This window comes from Ornithorhynchus anatinus, chromosome 2 (genome assembly GCF_004115215.2).
Source record: "Ornithorhynchus anatinus isolate Pmale09 chromosome 2, mOrnAna1.pri.v4, whole genome shotgun sequence".
Lineage (NCBI taxonomy): Eukaryota > Metazoa > Chordata > Mammalia > Monotremata > Ornithorhynchidae > Ornithorhynchus > Ornithorhynchus anatinus.
Window position 1 is genome coordinate 165,124,638 of NC_041729.1, and position 21,645 is coordinate 165,146,282.

Genomic DNA, 21,645 nt, shown 5'->3' on the forward strand with positions numbered 1-21,645 from the left:
GGCATCCGTTAAGCACTTACTATGTGCAGAGCACTGTACTAAGCGCTGGGGGAGATACAGGGACATCAGGTTGTCCCACATGAGGCTCACAGTTAATCCCCATTTTACAGACGAGGTAGCTGAGGCACAGAGAAGCGAAGTGACTCGCCCACCGTCACACAGCTGACAAGTGGCAGAGCCGGGAACCGAACCCATGGCTTCTGACTCCCAAGCCCAGGCTCTTTCCACTGAGCCACATCACTAATAAAATCAATAGAATAATAAATAGGCACATATATACACAAGCGCTACGGGGCGGGGATGGTGGAAAAGAAAGATGAACGGATACACTCCCTGCCCACAGCGTGCTTACAGTCTAGAGACAGAGACACCGCTAGAAATAAATAAATGACAGACGTGGACACAAGGGGTGTGGGGTTGAGAGAGAGGGATGAATAAAGGGAGCAAGTCAGGGTGACGCAGAAGGGAGTGGGAGAAGAGGAAAGGGGGGCTTAGTCGGGGAAGGCCTCTTGGAGGAGATGGGCCTTCAGGAAGGCTTTGAAGGAAGGGAGAGTCATTTTCTATCAGATGTGAGGCGGGAAGTCGTTCCACAACAAAGGAGGGCAAGGGCGAGGGGTCAGTGGAGAGAGAGATGAGATGAAAGTATACGAGAAGGTGGGCATTAGAGGAACAAAGCGCGCGAGCGGCGTTGTAATAGGAGAGCAGCGAGGTGAGGTAGGAGGAGAAGAAGCAGCGTGGCTCAGTGGAAAGAGCCCGGGCTTGGGAGTCAGAGGTCATGAGTTCGACTCCCGGCTCCGCCCCTTGTCAGCTGTGTGGCCGTGGGCGAGTCACTTCACTTCTCTGGGCCTCAGTTCCCTCATCTGTAAAACGGGGATTAACCGTGAGCCTCCCGTGGGACGACCCGATGACCCTGTATCTCCCCCAGCGCTTAGAACAGTGCTCTGCACATAGCAAGCGTTTAACAAATACCAACATTATTAGGAGGGGGCGAGGGGATTAAGTGCTTTAAAGCCAAATTGTGAGAAATTTCTGTTTCTTTTCCTTCTGTTCTAAAGAGAAGGAAATTAGTTGGTGTAGGAAGCGTAACTAAAACAAGCTTTATGAATGAAGAGAGAGAAGCCGCATCGCCTAGCGGAAAGAGCCCGGGGCCTTTCTGTCAGAAGAACCTGGGTTCCGATCCCTGCTCGATCACTTATCTGCTGTGTGACCTTGGAGTTGTCACTTAACCTCTCTGCGCCTTAGTTACCTCATCTGTCAAATGAGGATGAAGATAGTGAGCCCCAGGTGATACATGGATTGGATCTAATCTGATTAATTTACATCTACCCCACACTTAAAGTACCTGGCACACAATAAGCGCATAACAAATCCCATAAAAAATAGGAATTCAATACCCGTTCTCCCTCTCCCTTTTACTGTAAGCTTTGTGTGGGACCAAGATTGTGTCTCGTCAGATTACCTTGTTTCTACCCTAGAATTTAGCACTGGCTTGACACATGCTAATTGCCTGATAAATGCTGACGAGCAGTCGTTTCCGACCCATGGACACCTCTCCAGGAACGCCCTGCTCTCCATCTGCAATCCTTCTGGTAGTGGATCCGCAGAGCTTTGGTCAAAATCCAGAAGCGGTTTACCATCGTCTCCTTCGTCGACTCGAGTCTCCGCCCTGGACTCTGTCCCAGGCCGCTGCTGCCCAGCACGGGAGAGTTTTGACTTGAAGCCGATGGCCTGCCGCTCCCTAGCCACTGCCCAAGCTAGGAATGAAATGTGTAGGCCTCTGCTTCACTCTCCCTCCCCTAACCGAGACACCTAGAGGACTGGAAACTCTCCAGGTGCCCTCCTGAGAAGCGGCTTAATAAATGCTATAATTATAATAATAATAGAGAAATAAAAACTCCTATCAAGTGGCGTTGATCTGAAGCTGTGACCGTTTCCACCCCTCTTGCGTTTCTATTTATAAAATAAATTACAGCATATGATGCAGTCATCTATTTTATTTATTTATTTTCCCAATTTATAAACACAGAATTCTATAATATCGCATGTCATAAATGTCATCATAATTTGTCTTTACACATCGTAAATATCTTAGTTCATGACTTCCTAACACCTCTCGATGTCTTTTCCCATATTTATGGATTATTACATCAAAGTCCTATAATAATGTCATCTGATGGAATAGCAGTAATTACATCAAAAAATGATAGCCCATGACTAATGAATTAAAATAGCATGGAAATTCACATAAAAATGGCTCTGAAATAATGTTCAAGATTGGAGAACTCACAAAAGCCAGCCTAACTTAGCCCTGCAGGCTGTTGCCTGTTATAGCTTGGCTCTTAATTGGCAGTGGAATAAAATACTAGAACCAACCAAAATGTCACTCACCCAGAAAATGAACATAAACAGAAGACAAGCCAAGACTGAAATCACTCCCTATAGGTGGAAACGAAATTCAACTCTTTCTCCTTTACCACGCGCTTGTCAACCAATTTACCACTCACTCCACATGACTGCATTTGAAATGGATCATTTGTCGTTTAATAAGCCATGGACCAAGACAGAATTATCTATTTCCAATGGGCGAAGCATATATACTCAAATACTCATCGTGCTGAAGGCGTCCCGTTCGACTGTATTTATCGAGTGCTTACTGTGTGCAAAGCACTGTACTAACTGCTTGGAAGAGTACAATAATAAATGGACGCATTCCCTGTCTACGATGAGCTTACAGTGTTGAGGGGGAGACAGATATTAATAAAAGAAATATATTACAGATCTGGACAAAGCTGCTCCCATCGAGAACCACGGATGAGCGTCAATCAGTCCTATTTACTGAGCGCTTACTTTGTACCGAGCACTGTAATAACCCCTTAAAAGAGTAACATACAACGGAGTTGCTATAAATTTGGTTATGGCATGTAATAACAATAGTAATGGCATTTGTTAAGCGCTTACAATGGGCCAAGCACTGTTCTAAGCGCCAGGGTAGATGCAAGGTAATCGGGTTGTCCCAGGTGGGCCTCACAATCTCGATCCCCATTTTAAAGATGAGGTAACTGAAGCCCAGAGAAGTTAAGTGGTTTGCCCAAAGTCACACAGCTGACAGGTGGTGGAGCCGGGTTTAGAACCCACATCCTCTGACTCCTAAGCCCTGGCCCTTTCCATTAAGCCATCTGCTAAGTGCTTACTTTGTGTCAAGCACTGCTCTAAGCACTGGGGTAGACGCAAGGAGGCGGAGAAGAGGAAAGGAGGGCTTAGTCAGGGAAGGCCTCTTGGAGGAGATGTGCTTTCAATAAGGCTTTGAAGTGGGGAAGAGTTACTGTCTGTCGGATTTGAGGAGGGAGGGCGTTCCAGGCCAGAGGCAGGATGTTCATCGTTCATTCAGTGGTATTTATTGAGCGCTTACTGTGTGGAGAGCACTGTACTAAGCGCTTGGAAAGTACAATTTGGCAACAAACAGAGACGATCCCTCCCCAACGACGGGCTCACGGTCTAGAAGGGATGAGGGTGAGGGGACGGCGGTGAGATAGACGAGACGGAGGTACAGTGCGAAAGTCAGCGTTAGAGGAACGAAAGGCGTGGGCTGCATTAGGAGATCAGCGAGGCGAGGTAGGAGGGGCAAAGCGGTCGAAAGCTTTGAATCCAAAGGGTGAGAGGTTTCTGTTTGTTGTGGAGATGGATGGGATACCACCGGAGTTTCTTGAGGAGTGGGAAAACATCCCGTTCCCTTCTGCGTCGCCCTGACTCGCTCCCTTCATTCATCCCCCTCCCAGCCCCACACCACTTCTATGTCCCTATCTACAATTTAGTTATTTCTATTAATGTCGGTCTCTCCCTCTACACTGTAAGCTCACAGTGGGCAGGGAAGGTATCTCACGTTGTTCTACTGTAGTCTCCAAAGTCCTCATCACAGTGCTCTGCAAAAAGTAAGCGCTCCCTAAATATGACTGACTGAATGGCCACGGTCCCTGTCCCACATGGGGCTCACAGCCCAAGTTGGAAGGAGAACAGGGATTGAACGTCCATTTGACAGATGGGACACCTGAGGCACTAAGAACTTAAGCGACTGGTAGAAAGTTACACAACGGACATGTGGCGGAGCCGGGATTAGAATCCACGACCTCTGACTCCCAGGCCCGTGCTCTTTCCACTAGGCCGTTGCTGCTTGTTTATGTTCCCTGCCCTAAAGGAGCTTACAGTCTAAAGAAGACAGACACAAGGATAAATTATGGATATGGACCTAAGTGCTGCGGGGCTGAGAGTGGGGTGAATATCCAGTGCTTAGCGGGTCTGCTGTGTGACCTTGGGCAAGTGACTTCACTTCTCTGGGCCTCCGTGACCTCATCTGTAAAATGGGGATTGAGATGTGAGCCCCACGTGGGACAGGGGTTGTACGTGTTCTGTTTTGTTCTGTTGTCTGTCTTGCCACTTCTAGACTGTTGAGCCCATTGCTGGGTAGGGATTGCCTCTTATCTGTCGCCGAACTGTACTTTCCAAGCGCTTAGTGCAGTGTTCTGCACACAGTAAGAGCACACTAAATACGATTGAATGAATGAAGTGTCCAACCCCGTTTGCCCGTATCCAACCCAGTGCTCAGTGCAGAGCTTGGCACGTAGTAAACCCTTAACAGATACCGTAATCATCGTTATTACCATTATCATTACAAACACAGGTGCCAGGATGAGGCAGAAGGGAAAGGGTGTAGAAGGAAAAGATAACGATAATGGTATTGGTTTAGCGCTTACTAGGTAATAATAATAATAATAATGTTGGTATTTGTTAAGCGCTTACTATGTGCAGAGCACTGTTCTAAGCGCTGGGGTAGACATAGGGGAATCAGGTTGTCCCACGTGGGGCTCACAGTCTTAATCCCCATTTTACAGATGAGGGAACTGAGGCACAGAGAAGTTAAGTGACTTGCCCACAGTCACACAGCCGACAAGTGGCAGAGCTGGGATTCGAACTCATGAGCCCTGACTCCTGCCGAGCACCGTTCTGAGCGTTGGGGGAGATACAGGGTAATCAAGTTGCTCCAAGCGAAGCTCACCGTCTTAATCCCTATTTTACAGATGAGATAACTGAGGCACCGAGAAGTTAAGTGACTTGCCCCAAGTCACACAAAGATGCGAACCCTGCCCTCAAGGAGTTTACAGTTTGCTGTGCGAGAGCATCGTATGAGCGACGGGGGGGGAGTACGGAAGGATGAAAGATTTAATCCCTGTCTTCAGAGAGTTTGCAACCTACCTCGTGCAGAGCACCGCAGTCAGAATTTGGGAGAGTACAATGGAGTACTAGTAATAATAATAATAATAATGTTGGTATTTGTTAAGCGCTTACTATGTGCCGAGCACTGTTCTAAGCGCTGGGGTAGACATAGGGGAATCAGGTTGTCCCACGTGGGGCTCACAGTCTTAATCCCCATTTTACAGATGAGGGAACTGAGGCACAGAGAAGTTAAGTGACTTGCCCACAGTCACACAGCCGACAAGTGGCAGAGCTGGGATTCGAACTCATGAGCCCTGACTCCAAAGCCCGTGCTCTTTCCACTGAGCCACGCTGCGGCAGAGTGATAATGACGGCATTTGTTAAGCGCTTACTATGTGCCGAGCCCTTTTCTAAGGGGTGAGGTAGAACCAAGCTAATCAGGTTGCCCCACGCGAGGCTCACAGTCTTCATCCCCCTTTTACAGATGAGGGAACTGAGGCCCGGAGAAGGTAAGCGGCTCGCCCGAGGTCACACAGCAAAGTGGCGGAGCCGGGATTAGAACCCACAACCTCTGACTCCCAAGCCCGGGCTCTTTCCCCTAAACCATGCTGCTTCTCTAATGTACTAGTACTAATAATGATGGTATTTCATTCATTCGATCGTATTTACTGAGCGCTTACTATGAGCAGAGCACTGTACGAAGCGCTTGGAATGGACAGTTCGGCAACAGATGGAGACCACCCCTGCCCAACGACGGGCTCACCCGGTCTAATCGGGGGAGACGGACGGCACGGCAAAAAGAACGGAACAAAACAAGACAACAGCGTCAAGATAAATAGAATCATGGAGTTATACACCTCCACGTTAACAAAATAGAGAACTATAGTTAAGAGTTAATCATATCTATTGAGCGCTTACTGTGTGTAGAGCACTGTACTAAGCGCTTGGGAGAGTCCACTATAACAATAAACAGATACATTCCCTGCCCACAACGTGTTTACAGATTAAAGGGGGGGATTCCTCCTCACTCCTGCATATCCCCAGGGGCCACATTTTCCAGAGAAACGGCCTGGCCAAGTGGATAAAGTACAGGCCTCAGAGTCTGAAAGTCACGGGTTCTAATCCCGGCTCTGCCGCCTGACTGCCGCATGACTTGGGCAAGTCACCTTGCTTCTCTGGGCCTCAGTTACCCCTTCTGTGAAATGGGGATTAAGACTGCTAACCTTACGTGGGACAGAGACCTTGTCCAACCTGATTAAACTTGGATCTATCCCAGTGCTCAGTACAGTGCCCGTCACAGAGTAACCATTAAACAAATGCCATTAAAATAAAAAATGAATCTGTCGTGTGAGCAGCTACTGTGGGCCGAGCACTGTAAAACTGGGCCCTAAGACTGTGAGCCCCAGGTGGGACAACCTGCTCACCTTGTATCCCGCCCAGCTCTTAGAACAGCGCTTAGCACACAGTAAGCGGTTAACAGATGCCACTGTAGAGAAGCAGCGTGGCTCAGCGGAAAGAGCCAGGGGTTAGGAGTCAGAGGTCATGGGTTCTAATTCCGGCTCCACCCGTCAGCTGGGTGACTCTGGGCGAGTCATTTAAGGTCTCGGTGCCTCAGTGACCTCATCTGTAAAATGGCGATTAAGACTGTGAGCCTCACGCGGGACAATCTGATTCCCCTGCATCTACCCCAGCGCTTAGAACAGTGCTCGGCACAGAGTAAGCGCTTAACAAATACCGACGTTATCACTATCATTACTGAGCACCTGGGAGACTAAAATAGAACTACGTAACAGAGTCGGTAGACATGTTCCCTGCCCACGGTGAGCTTACTGTCTAGAAATAAATACGTTACGGGGATATGGACACGGGGGCTGAGGGAGACGTGAATAAAGGGAGCAAATCCAAGTGCAGGGAGTGGGAGAAGAGGCGGTGAGGGCTCAGGCAGAGAAACGGCATAAGCCGGTGGATAGAGCGGGGGCCTGGGAGTCAGAGGGCCTGGGTTCTAATCCCCGCTCTGCCAATAACTTGCTGTGTGACCTCGGACGATTCCCCTAACTTCCCTCTGCCTCAGTTTCCTCAACTGCAAAGTGGGGATAAAATATCGGTTTTCCCTCCTGCTTAGACTGCGAGCCCCTTGCGGCGCAGGGACCGCATCCGACCACATTAACCTGGATCTACCCCGGGGCTTAGGATGATGGTTGACACGTAGTAACGGCTCAAGAAATGTCATTGTTTATTAATAACAACAATAGTGAAAATCGGGCTCTGAAGGTGGGGAGAGTAATTGTCTGTCAGATTACGAAGGGGCCAGAGGGAGGACGTGGGCGAGAGGTTGGCAGAGAGACAGATTTGAGGTAGAGCGAGTAGGTTGGCATTAGAGAAGCAGAGAGGCTTAGCGGAAAGAGCCCGGGCTTGGGAGCCGGAGGTCACGGGTTCTAATCCCGGATCCCCCCATTGTCAGCTGTGTGACTTTGGGCAAATCACTTCACTTCTCCGAGCCTCCGTCACCTCATCCATAAAATGGGAATTATGACTGTGAGCCCCAGGTGGGACAAGCTGATCACCTTCTCTCTCCCCCAGGGCTTAGAACCCTGCTTGGCATATAGGAAGTGCTTGACAGATACCATTATTATTACCATTATTATTATTAGAGGAGTGAGGTGTGTGGGCTGGGTCGGAGTAGGAGAGCAGCGAGGTGAGGTGATAATAATTAGGGTATTTGTCAAGCGCTTACTTTGTGCCAAGCACTCTTCTAGGCACTGGGGTAGAGGCAAGGTAATCAGGTTGTCCCATGTAGGGCTCACAGTCTTAATCCCCATTTTCCAGATGAGGTAACTGAGGCACAGAGAAGTGAGGTGTATATATCTGTAATTCTGATTATTTATATCGATGCTATTATATTAACACCTGTTTACTTGTTTTGATGCCTGTCTGCCCCGCTTCTAGACTGTGAGCCCGTTGTCGGCGGAGATTGTCTCTATTTGTTGCTGAATTATACTTTCCAAGCGCTTAGCACAGTGCTCGGCACAAGTCAGGGCTCCATAAATACGACTGAGTGAATGAATGAATGATCCAACTTGATTATCACACATCTCTCCTAGAGATTAGCACAGTCCTCGGCGACTAGTAATGGCTTGGTGGTGTGGGTTAGTATCCCAGAAGGAAAAAGGAAGTCACCACGAGAATGTGACTAGTGGAAAGAGCACGGGCTTTGGAGTCAGAGGTCATGAGTTCGAATCCCGGCTCTGCCACTTGTCAGCTGTGTGACTGTGGGCGAGTCACTTCACTTCTCTGGGCCTCAGTGACCTCATCTGTACAATGGGGATTAAGACTGTGAGCCCCCCGTGGGACAACCTGATTCCCCTGTGTCTACCTCAGCGCTTAGAACAGTGCTCTGCACATGGTAAGCGCTTAACAAATACCACCGTCATTATTCTTAATGATAATAGAATGATTATGGCATGGCATTAATGAGGGAACAGTGGATATAATCCATCAACCAATCGATGGTATTTACTGAACGCTTACTGTGTGTGGAGCACTGTATTGAGCAGTTGGGAGAGTTCAAAAGAACCAATTCCTTGTTCCCTCAGTGAGCTTACTCTCTAGACTGTGAACTCGCTGTAGGCAGGGAATGTATCCGCTTGTTAATAATAATAATAATGTTGGTATTTGTTAAGCGCTTACTATGTGCAGAGCACTGTTCTAAGCACTGGGGTAGACACAAGGGAATCAGCTTGTCCCACGTGGGGCTCACAGTCTTCATCCCCATTTTACACATGAGGTAACTGAGGCACAGAGAAGTGAAGTGACTTGCCCACAGTCACACAGCTGACGAGTGGCGGAGCAGGGATTCGAACCCATCACCTCTGACTCGAAAGCCCGTGCTCTTTCCACTGAGCCATGCTGCTTCCCTAATTGTTGTTGTGAAGCGGCATGGTCTAGTGGCAAGAGCCCGGGCTTGGGAGTCAGAGGTGGTGGGTTCTAATCCCGCCTTCGCCACTCATCTGCTGTGTGACCTTGAGCAAGTCACTTCACTTCTCCGGGCCTCAGTGACCTCATCTGGAATATGGGGATTAACACTGTGAGCCCCACGCGGTACAGGGACTGTGTCCAACCTGTTTCGCTTGTATCCACCCCAGCGCTTGTTATACTTTCTGGCCCATACTAAGCGCTTAAGAAATGCCATTATCATTATTATCATTGTAATCACATCCTTTTCCTGAATGGGCTGCAATTTTCCAATCCTCTCCATTACGGGTCCCATCTGAAGAAGGATGGGATGGGAATTATTAATAATAATTGTGCTATTTATTAAATGCCGACTACGTGTCAAGCACCGAATGGGCTGCAAATATCCAATCCTCTCCATTACACGTCCCAGCTGAAGAAGGTTGGTATGAGAATTATTAATAATAATTGTGCTATTTATTAAATGTTTACTACGTGTCAAGCACCGAATGGGCTGCAAATATCCAATCCTCTCCATTACACGTCCCAGCTGAAGAAGGTTGGTATGAGAATTATTAATAATAATTGTGCTATTTATTAAATGTTTACTATGTGTCAAGCACTGCAGCAGATATAACATGATCAGTTTGGACACAGTCCCTGCCCCACATGGGACTCACAGTCTAGTGGGGAGGGAGATCAGGCAATGAATCCCCATTTTCTAGAGGAGGAAACTGTGAAGAAGAGAAGTGAAATGACTCACCTAAGGTCACACAGCAGGCAATTGGTAGGGCCGGGACTAGAACCCAGGTCCTCTGACTCTGTGGTCGCTGCTTTTTCCACTGGGCCATTCCACTTGTCAGTGCCAAACAGTTTGGGAAATGTCCCATCCGGATTCTAAATTTTAGGTACAAAAGGGGACGTGAGAACATGGAAACACGGATATGAGAGGCAGACTAATGGATAGAGCCCGGGCCGGGGAGTCAGGAGGACCTTCGTTCTCATCCTGGTTCCGCCAGTTGTCTGCCGTGTGACCTTGGGGAAGTCGTTTCACTTCTCTGGGCCTCAGTGACCTCATCTGTAAGACGGGGACTAAGACTGTGAGCCCCATGTGGGAAAGGGACTGTGGCCAACCTAATTCGCTTGTATCCACCCCAAAGCTTAGACAAGCTCCCTTCATTCATCCCCCCTCCCGGCCCCACGGCTTTTATGCACGTACATGTAATTAATTTATTTATATTGACTTCTGGCTCCCCCTCTAGACTCTAGCTCATTTTGGGCAGGGAGTGTGTCGGTTCATTGTTGCACTGTCCTCTCCCCAGCGCTTAGTACAATGTTTTCCATTCACTCCTTTATTGAATCGTATTTATCGAGCTCTCGCTGGGTGCCGAGCACTGTACTAAGCGTTTGGGAAAGTACAATCGATTCTATTGATTTCTATTCTCCATTCTATTTATTTCTATTTCCTGCCATTGTTCTCGTCCGTCCGTGTCCCCCGATAAGCCCGTCAAAGGGCAGGGACTGTCTCTATCTGTTACCGATCTGTCCATTCCAAGCGCTCAGTACAGTGCTCTGCCCGTAGTAAGCGCTCAATAAATACTACTGAATGAATGAATGAATAAAGAGAGTCAATCCCTGCACACAGCAAGAGCTCAGTAAATACGACCGACCGACATAGTAAGCGCTTAGCAAATGCCATTTAATAAAAACCCCAAAAAGCTGGAGGGATTCAGAACGAAACAGGGAAGTTTTCAAGCCTGGGTGTGTATCGGTGAAGTCGCTGGCAGGGAACCTCCCGACCATTTGGCAATCTTCGCGGGGACGGCGCCACTCCAAATCTACGGACAGATGTCCGGGCCCCCGAAACCTCTGTTCTTCCTGGCACGGCCCCGACCCCCCCCCGGGTCGGCGGGATGAGCCGGGAGTCCGGAGGGCCAGGTGGAGCGAAAGACACGCTCCGCTCTTCCCTTTTTCCCTCCTGGAAGCCTGCTGGCCCGGAGCCAGCCCTCCGGCTTGGATTTGCTGGAGAATGGATGTCCCAAATGGATGCTCCCGAATCAAAGAAAGTGGAAATCTTCTTCGGGCCCGATTGCATCTCTCAGCCGAAGAGCCACGCGACCCCATTTGGATAGATGTTGAATTATAAAGCCGCACTGCATGGATAGATCGATGGAGAGATCTGTCTGTAGCCTTATACGGTCTCTTGGGCGGTTCGTATTCATTCATTCATTCATTCGGTAGTATTTATTGAGCGCTTACTATGTGCAGAGCACCGTACTAAGCGCTTGGAATGAACAAGTCGGCAACCGATAGAGACGGTCCCTGCCCTTTGACGGGTTTACGGTCAATCGGGGGAGACGGACAGACAAGAACGATGGCAATAAATAAATCCCACCGCTGCCAGTCTAGCTTTTAGGGAAGCAGCGTGGCTCAGCGGAAAGAGCCCGGGCTCCGGAGTCAGAGGGCATGAGTTCGACTCCCGGCTCTGCCACTTGTCAGCTGTGGGACTGTGGGCGAGTCACTTCACTTCTCCGTGCCTCATTTACCTCATCTCTGAAATGGGGATTAAGACTGTGAGCCCTACGTGGGACAACCTGATCACCTCGTATTCTCCCCAGTGCTTAGAACAGTGCTTTGCGCATAGTAAGCACTTAACAAATGCCATCTTTTTTTTATCATCATTACAATTCAGCAACAAAGAAAGGCAATCCCTGCCCACAACAAGATCATTATTATTATCATTCAGGCCTGAATATACACACAGTGATGAAATCTCCCACCAACAGAGATTGCAGACGCTCAGGCTACTGACCCCCCAGTCTGTCCATATCGACCAATCGGTCATATTTTCAGAACGTTTGATTTCAATTAATAATTGTGGTATTTGTGAAGCGCTTACTATGTGCCAGGCACTGAACTATGCACGGGGGTAGATAAAAGCAAATAGGAGTGGATACTTTTCCCATGAGGGACTCACAGTCTCCGTCCCCAATTTACGGATGAGGTACGTGAGGCCCAGAGAAGTGAAGTGACTTCCCCAAGGTCACACAGCGGACTAGTGGCGGAGCCGGGCCTAGAATCCGTGGTCTTCTGATTCCCAGACCTGCGCTACATCCACTACGTCACGCTCACCGTGCTAAGCGCTTGGGAGAGTACAACGGAGTTGGCAGACACGTTCCCTGCCTACAACAAAGCCTAGAGGAGGAGCTTACAGAGCTGCCGTGTGACCTTGGACAAGTCACGTCACTTCTCTGTGGCCCAGTTACCTCACCTGTAAAATGGGGAGGAAGACTGTGAAGGCTAGGTGGGACAGGAACTGTGTCCGATCCAATCGCCTTGTATCTACCCCAGCGCTCAAGAGCATCTCCTTTTATTCATCCCCCCTCCCAGCCCCGTAGCACTTTATGTCCATATCTGTCATTTATTCATTTATATTCACGTCTCTCTCCCCCTCTCGACCGTAAGCTCGCTGTGGGCAGGGAATCTGTCTACCGTTGTATTCATTTCACGAATCCAGCATGGCTCAGTGGAAAGAGCCTGGGCTTCGGAGTCCGGGGTCATGGGTTCGACTCCCGGCTCTGCCACTCGTCAGCTGTGTGACTGAGGGCGAGTCACTTCACTTCTCTGGGCCTCGGTTCCCTCATCTGTAAAACGGGGATTAAAACTGTGAGCCCCGCGTGGGACAACCTGATCACCTTGTATCCCACCAGGGCTTAGAACAGTGCTTTGCACATAGTAAGCGCTTAACAAATACAAATACCAAATCCTCACCATAGACTAAAGACTCTCCCCTGCTGATTTTACTTCACCCATCTGCAAGAACATGTGCCTGAGAGTCAGAGGGCCTGGATACTAATCCTGCCTCAAGCCCGGGCTTGGGAGTCAGAGGTCATGGGTTCGAATCCCGATCCGCTCCTTGTCATCTGTGTGACTTTGGGCAAGTCTCTTCACTTCTCTGCGCCTCAGTGACCTCATCTGTAAAATGGGGATTAACTGTGAGCCTCACATGGGACAACCTGATGACCCTGTATCGCCCCCAGCGCTTAGAACAGTGCTCGGCACATAGTAAGCGCTTAACAAATACCGACATTATTATTATTATTATTATCTGGGCCTCAGTTCCCTCCTCTGTAAAATGGAGATTTGTTACCCGTGATTCTCTTCCACTGGAATAATTTCTCCAGGATTATTCCCTGTGGAATCAACACACTGTTGGTAGTGCCCCCGAGAAGAAACTCGTTTTATAAGAAAATCCCCAGGATTGAATATTACATTTTGGGAAAAAAAAATGTGATAGATGTGGGTGAAAGCGACCACCCATTAACATACCTCAGTTTCCTTATCTGTAAATGGGAAATTTTATATTAAATTAAATTCTAGCTGCAAAGCCCATGTGGGAAAGGGACGAGGATTGATTATCTTGTATCTACCTTCCCCAACCAAGCCCTTATTTCCTCTTCTCCCACTTTCTTCGACATCAGCATGGCTCAGTGGCAAGAGTCCGGGCATGGGAGTCAGAGGTCATGGGTTCGAATCCCAGCTCTGCCACTTGTCAGCTGCGTGACCGTGGGCAAGTCACTTTACTTCTCTGTGCCTCAGTGACATCACCTGTAAAGTGGGGCTTAACTGTGAGCCTCACGTGGGACAACCTGATGACCCTGTATCTCCCCCAGCGCTTAGAACAGTGCTCTGCGCATAGTAAGCGCTTAACAAATACCAACATTATTATCAACCTTGCACTTGGGTTTGAATTCCTTACTTACCCTTCTTTTAGCCCCACGACACTTATGCCCATATCCATAATTTACTTATATCAGTGTCCGTCATCTCAGGTAGACTGTAAGCCCCTTATTGACAGGGAACGCATCTACCAACTCTGTTATATTGTACTCTCTCGAGTGTTTAGTACAGTGCTCTGCAAGCAGTAAGTGCTCAATAAATATGATGGATTGACTAATACCCCAGGACTTAGCCCCATGCTCAACGCAAAGGGAGTTCTCGAGAAATGTAATTACTATGAAATGATCTTGAATGATAATCATTATTAGTAATAATAGCTGTACGTGGAAACCATGAATTGGCTTCCAATCAGGAGGCTTTTACTTTGAAAACCTCCTAAATATGGCAGAAATCACCACTGTAAAGGAAAAATTACAGTGCACAGCACCTTTGGGAGCTCAGTAAATACCGTGACTACCGAGTAGTCGATCAATTGCATCTATTGACGCTTACCCTGTGCGCAGATCAATAGGGGCAATTGAATTCTGCTTCAGCATCTCTAACTCTGCATCTCAAAAATAAAAAAAAAAGAGAGACATTTGCCAATTTTTCAAGGCCATCAGGGCATTGGTACTACTTAGCTGTGATATGTCTTAGGCGCTTACTATGTGCCAGGCACTGCTCTAAGCGTAAGGGTGGATATAAGCAAGTCAGGTTGGACACAGTTCTTGTCCCACAGGGGACTCACGTTCTTACTTTCCATTTTACAGATGAGGCGCAGAGGAAGTGAAGTGACTCGCACAAGGTCACACGGCAGACACGTGGCAGAGCCGTGATTAGAACCCAGATCCTTCTGACTCCCTGGCCCGGGCTCTAGCCACTAAGCCCCACTGCTTCTCACTTCATCATTTACTGATCGCTTATTCCGCGCAAAACACGATGGGAAGCAGCATGGCGTAGTGGACAGAGCACGGGCCCGAGCGTCAGAAGGTCACGGCTTCTAATCCTGACCCTGCCACCTGTCTGCTGTGCGGCCTTGGGCGAGACTTTGAACTTCCCCTTGCCTCAGTTACCTCATCTGTAAAATGGGGATTGAGACTGTGAGCCCCAAGTGGGACATGGACTGTGTCCAACCTGATTTAATCGAACCCACCCCAGCCTTTAGTGCAGTGCCTGGCACATAGTAAGCGCTTAACAAATCCCATAATAATTATAATTATTATTGTTAAGAAGCACAGTAGAATAAGTAGATCCCTGCCCTCGAAGGATTTAAAGCATACCCTGTACTAAGTACTTGCTTTAGGCACGAAAGCTGTTCTCAAGAAGCTTCCATCCTATTCATTCATTCATTCAATAGTATTTATCGAGCGCTTACTATGTGCTGAGCACTGTAATAAGCGCTTGGAATGAACGAGTCGACAACAGATAGAGACGGTCCCTGCCGTCTGACGGGCTCACGGTCTAATCGGGGGAGACGGACGGACGAGAACGATGGCGATAAATAGAGTCGAGGGGAAGAACATCTCGTAAAAACCGATGGCGACTAAATAGAATCGAGGCGATGGACATCTCATTAGCAAAATAAATAGGGTGACGAAAATATATACGGTCGAGCGGACGAGTATAGTGCCGAGGGGATGGGAAGAGAGGGGGAGGAGCAGAGGGAGATGGGGGAAAAGAGGGTTAGGCCGCTGAGAGGCGAGGGGGGGGCGGTAGAGCGAGTAGAGGAAGAAGGGGAGCTCGGTCTGGGAAGGCCTCTCGGAGGAGGTGAGTTTTAAGTGGGGTTTCGAAGAGGGGAAGAGAATCAGTTCGGCGGAGGTGAGGAGGGAGGGCGTTCCGGGACCGCGGGAGGACGCGGCCCGGGGGTCGATGGCGGGACGGGCGAGACCGGGGGACGGCGAGGAGGCGGGCGGCGGAGGAGCGGAGCGTGCGGGGTGGGCGGTGGAAAGAGAGAAGGGAGGAGAGGTAGGAAGGGGTGAGGCGACGTAGAGCCTCGAAGCCTAGAGTGAGGAGTTTTTGTTTGGAGCGGAGGTCGATGGGCGACCGCTGGAGGTGTTTAAGAAGGGGAGTGACAGGCCCAGAGTGTTTCCGCGGGAAGATGAGCCGGGCAGCGGCTACTTTTCTACTTCTCGCAGAGTGTTATACGAAGCGCTTGGGGGACTACAATAGAGTTAATAGACACGAGTCCCACCCTCAACGAGCTGACAGTCTTGTGAGAGGTAGACACTAAATTACAAGAAGGAGAGGAACAGAATTTAAAGATGGATATCGGGGTGCTCTGAGGGTATTAGTCCGCATCTGAAGATTCTTATCGGCCAGCTGTTTTGGGGTTCTGGAGTTTCGACTCGCTCCTTTTAACCTCCTCTTGAAACTACAGGATATTTCCGACACCGAACACCGTACCCTTCCCTCATCTACTTAACACTCCCCTTGAAAAACACCCTCGGAGCGAACGCGGAGGGAAATTAGTCAAGGAAAAGGTCTGGTCTGAATTAACGACAGAGAAGCCTGTTTCCAAATCTCTCTCCGGCGCGCTATTTTTCCCCGCTCCTTCTATTTTCGTTTCACGATCGAATCTTACATCTTCCCGGCCCGGAGAGTACATCGTGGTGTCTTAATGGACTCATTCTTCTCTTTAACTGTAATCTTCTCTGAGACCTCGTTGACCCTGGTTCTACCTCATTACCTAAACAGATTCCAACAATCTCTTCTTCCATTTCGCTGCCGCTCTGAAAACACCCTCCACCACCTTGTCGGTCGCTAAGCAGGAAACATCACCGCCAATCGAGTTAATAGGCCTTAGCACTTAGATGCTACCCAGGCTCGGTTTTAACTAAGGGAAGTATCAGTAGCCCCTCGGATGTGGGAAGGAAGGATGGCTCAGGGGAAAGAGCCTGGGCTTCGGAGTCACAGGCCGTGGGTTCGGCTCCCGGCTCTGCCGCTTGTCAGCTGTGTGACTGTGGGCAAGTCACTTCACTCCTCTGCGCCTCAGGTACCTCATCTGTAAAACGGGGATTAACTGTGAGCCTCACGGGGGACAACCCGATTACCCTGTATCCCCCCAGCGCTTAGAACAGTGCTCGGCACACAGTAAGCGCTTAACAAATTTAAAAAAGAAAGAGCTTGGGAGGAGGATCCAAGAAAGCCGGGGTTCGATTTCTGGTTCGGCCGCTGGCCTGCTGGGTGACGTCGGGCACGTCGCTTAAACGCTCTGGTCTTTGGGTTCCTCAGCTGTAAAATGGGAAGCAGCGTGGCTCAGTGGAAAGAGCCCGGGCTTGGGAGTCAGACGTCATGGGTTCGAACCCCGGCTCTGCCACTTGTCAGCTCTGTGACTGTGGGCAAGTCACTTCACTTCTCTGTGCCTCAGTTCCCTCATCTGTAATATGGAGATTAAGACTGTGAGCCTCATGTGGGACAGTCTGATGACCCTGGATCTCCCCCAGCACTTAGCATGGTGCTCTGCACATAATAAGTGCTTAACAAATACCAACATTATTATTAATAGAACACGTATTCTCTCTCCCTCTGTGAGTGTGAGTGTGAGTGTGAGACTGGGAGTGGGATAGAACTGTCCGATGTTGTGGGCAGGGAATATGTCTTGTTTATTGTTGTACTGTACTCTGCCGAATATTGACTACAGTGCTCTGCACACAATAAGCACTCAATAAATAGGATTGACTGACTGATATAATAATAACAATAACAATCGTGGAATCTGTTAAGCGCTTACTCTGTGCCAAGCACTGTTCTAAGCACTGGGATAGATACAAGCTAATCAAGGTGTCCCACATGGGGCTCACAGTTTTAATCCCCATTTTACAGATGAGTCAACTGAGGCACAGAGAAGTTAAGTGGCTTGCCCAAGGTCAGACAGCAGACAAGTGGCAGAGTTGGGATTAGAACTCATGACCTCTGACTCCCAAGCCCGGGCTCTTTCCACCTAGCCATCCTTCTTGCCTGAATGAATATCAACCCCAGTACTACGATGAATTCCTGGAACAAAATAGGCACTTAATAAATATCAAATAAATATTAAAATCATGGGATAGTGCCCAGTCCTGCGTTGACTGAAAAAAAAAATAATAATAATGGTAACAAGTTCTGGGGTGGATACAAGCAAATCTGGTTGGTTGGACACAGTCCCTGTCTCACGTGGGGCTCACAGTCTTAATCCTCATTTGACAGATGAGGTAATAATAATGTTGGTATTTGTTAAGCGCTTACTATGTGCAGAGAACTGTTCTAAGCGCTGGGGTAGATTTACAGGGTAATCAGGTTGTCCCACGTGAGACTCACAGTCTTTACCCTCATTTTACAGATGAGGGAACTGAGGCACAGAGAAGTTAAGTGATTTGCCCGAAGTCACACAGCTGACAAGTGGCAGAGCTGGCATTCGAACCCATGACCTCGGAGGTAACTGAAGTCCAGAGAAATGAAATGACTTGCCCATGGTCACACAGCAGCTAAATTGGGTAATTCTAATTCTAGTTTTAATTCTGTCTCCGCCACTTGTCTGTTGTGTGACCTTAAGAGAGTCACTTCAGTTCTCTATGCCTCAGTTACCTCATCTGTAAAATGGGGATTGAGACTGTGAGCACCACTAGGGACAGGGACTGGGTCCAACTTGATTTGCTTGTACCTGCCCCAGTGTTCAGTACAGTACCTGACACATAGTAAGTGCTTCAAAAGCGCCATCATCTTTATTATTACGCACTGTACAAAGCATTGGGATAGATTCAAAATGAGAGTAGCGATCTTGATGTCGTGAAGCGGAAGCGTGGCTTGGTGGAAAGATGAAAGGTCTGGGAGTTAGAGGACCTGGGTTCTAATCCCACTTCCGCCGCGTGTCTGCTGTGTGACCTTGGATAAGTCATTTAACTTCTCTGTGCCTCACTTTCTTCAGCTGTAAAATGAGAATTAGGACTGTGAGCCCCACGTGGGACAACTTGATTACCTTGTATCTACCTCAGTGCTTAGAACAGTGCTTGGCCAATAGTCAGTCCTTAACAAATACCATCATTATTATGAATTATTATTATTATTAAAGTACCACGCAGGAAAGAGATTATTAATAATAATAATAGTATTTTTTAAGGGCTTACTATGGGTGAAACACTGTTCTAAGCACTGGGGAAGATAAAAGGTTATCAGGTTGTCCCACTTGGGGCTTATTCCCTTAAGTAAATCTTGCCCTCAAGGAGCATACGGTCCACAAGGGGGATGGACACGAAGATTAAATTGCAGGTCGGGGGAAGGAAGAAAAGGGAATCAGCCCTCCTATAATATTTAAAATGTTTCTTTTTACATTGTGTCAAATGCCACAAAGGCACACATGGGCTTAATGCGTGACCTTGGGCGATTCACTGAACCTCTCTGGGTTTTCTTTTCTTCCTCCCATCACTTAGCCTCCTTCCTTGCTCTTCTCCAGTAGTTAATGTGTGTAGAAATAAGATAAGCAGGTTGGTCGCTTTTCCCTTCCCCACATGGGGCTCACAGTCTCAGTCCCACACATGGGAAACCTAGGCACAGAAAAGTGAAATGACTCACCCAAGGTCACGCAGCAGAAAAGAAAGAGCTGGGATTAGAATACAGGTCTTATGACTCCCAGATCCGGGGTCTTTCCGCTACCCTGTTTTGATTGATTGGTTATTATTAATAATAATAATGATAATAATCATAGTATTTGTTAAGCGATTACTATGTGGCAGGCACTATACTAAGAGCTGGGGTGAACACAAGTACATCTGGTTGTTCACCATCTCTGTCCCATGTGGGGCTCACGGTCTCAATCCCCATTTTACAGATGAGGTAATTGAGGCTCAGAGAAGTGAAGTGGCTTGCTCAAGGTCACACAGCAGACCCATGGTGGACCCGGGATTAATAATAATAATAATAATAATGTTGGTATTTGTTAAGCGCTTACTATGTGCCGTGCACTGTTCTAAGCGCTGGGGTAAGCACAGGGGAATCAGGTTGTTCCACATGGGGCTCACAGTCTTAATCCCCATTTTACAAATGAGGTAACTGAGGCACCGAGAAGTTAAGTGACTTGCCCACAGTCACACAGCTGACAAGTGGCAGAGCCGGGATTCGAACCCATGACTTCTGACTCCAAAGCCCGGGCTCTTTCCACTGAGCCACGTGAACTCATGACCTTCCGACTCCCAGAAATGCTCATGCTACAGCACATGGACTTTTCGATTATTTATTCATTTATTTACATATTTATTTTTCAGTCAGCAAAGAGTGCTTGAACACTCTCCCTGAACCCCAGACCGGACTCTGACTAATGATGATGTTGCCAAGCACTGGGGCAGAGCAAGCTTCTCAGATGGGCTACAGTCTCAGTCCTACAGGGGCCTCACCCGCCGGGAGGCTAGAACCGGTATTTAGTCCCCGATTTACAGATGAGGAAACTGAGAAATGGAAAGATAAGTGACATGACCAAGGTCACACAGCACGGGACAGAACGGACACTAGAACCCAGGTTTCCTGTGCTCTTTCTTCTACACCTTCCCACTTCTCTGTAGCCTCTGGGTTATTCCTTAAGGACCTGACTCGCTCAGGGAGAAACTTCTCAGAATTCCCACGGCTCACAACTCGCTTTATAGACCGGGTCCCTACTGTTTCTGGCCTTTGAACCCCCCTCCCAATCTGGACCATTTTTTATCCATTTTCTGATTTCACAATCCTCTGATGTGACCATTTTTTATCCATTTTCTGATTTCACAATCCTCTGATGTGACTCTTCCCTTCAAATCAGTACCCCACAGACAGTGGCACTGTAACAGCTTTTTTCAAAGGTGTTTGTTAAGAATAATAATAATAATAGTAATTGTTAAGAACTTACTATGTTCCAGGCACTGTACTAAGCGCTAAGATAGATGCCAGCAAATTGGCTTGTGAGACTGTCCCTGTCTCACCTGGGGCTCACAGTCTTAGTCCCCACTTTATAGACGAGCAAACTGAGGCACAGAGAAGTTAAGTGACTTGCCCAAAGTTACAGATGAGGTAATTGAGGCAAAATAATAATGATGATAATAATAATGATTGTAATTATAATAATAGTGAGACTGGTATTTGTTAAGCGCTTACTATGTGCCAGGCACCGCAGTAAGCCGGCTCTGCCACTTGTCAGCTGTGTGGCTTTGGGCAAGTCACTCAACTTCTCTGTGCTTCAGTTACTTCTTCTGTAAAATGGGGATTAAGACTGTGAGTCTCACTTGGGACAACCAGATAACCTTGTATGTATCCCAGTGTTTAGAACAGTGCTCGGCATATAGTAAGTTCTTAATACCATAATTATTATTATTATTATACAAGCAAATCAGGTTGGACACAGTCCCTGTCCCACATGGGGCTCACAGCCTCAATCTCCATTTTACAGCTGAGGCGACTGAGGCCCAGAGAAGTGAAGTGACTTGCCCAAGGTCACCCAGCAGACAAGTGGCAGCGTCAGAATTAGAATCCAAGTCCTTCTGACTCCCAGGACCACGCTCTATCCAATAGACCACGCCGCTTCTCATCTAAATTCATTCAATCGTATTTATTGAGCGCTTACAGTGTGCAGAGCACTGTACTAAGCGCTTGGAATATACAATTCGGCAACAGATAGAGACAATCCCTACCCAACGACGGACTCACAGTCTAGAGGAGGCATGAGTGGCCAAAAAAAAGGGAGTGAGACTCAGGTGTTGAAGTGAGTACAGTCAAGTGTCTTCTGTTTTGATTTTTTATCTTCCTCCCCAGTTCAAACGTTCATCTATC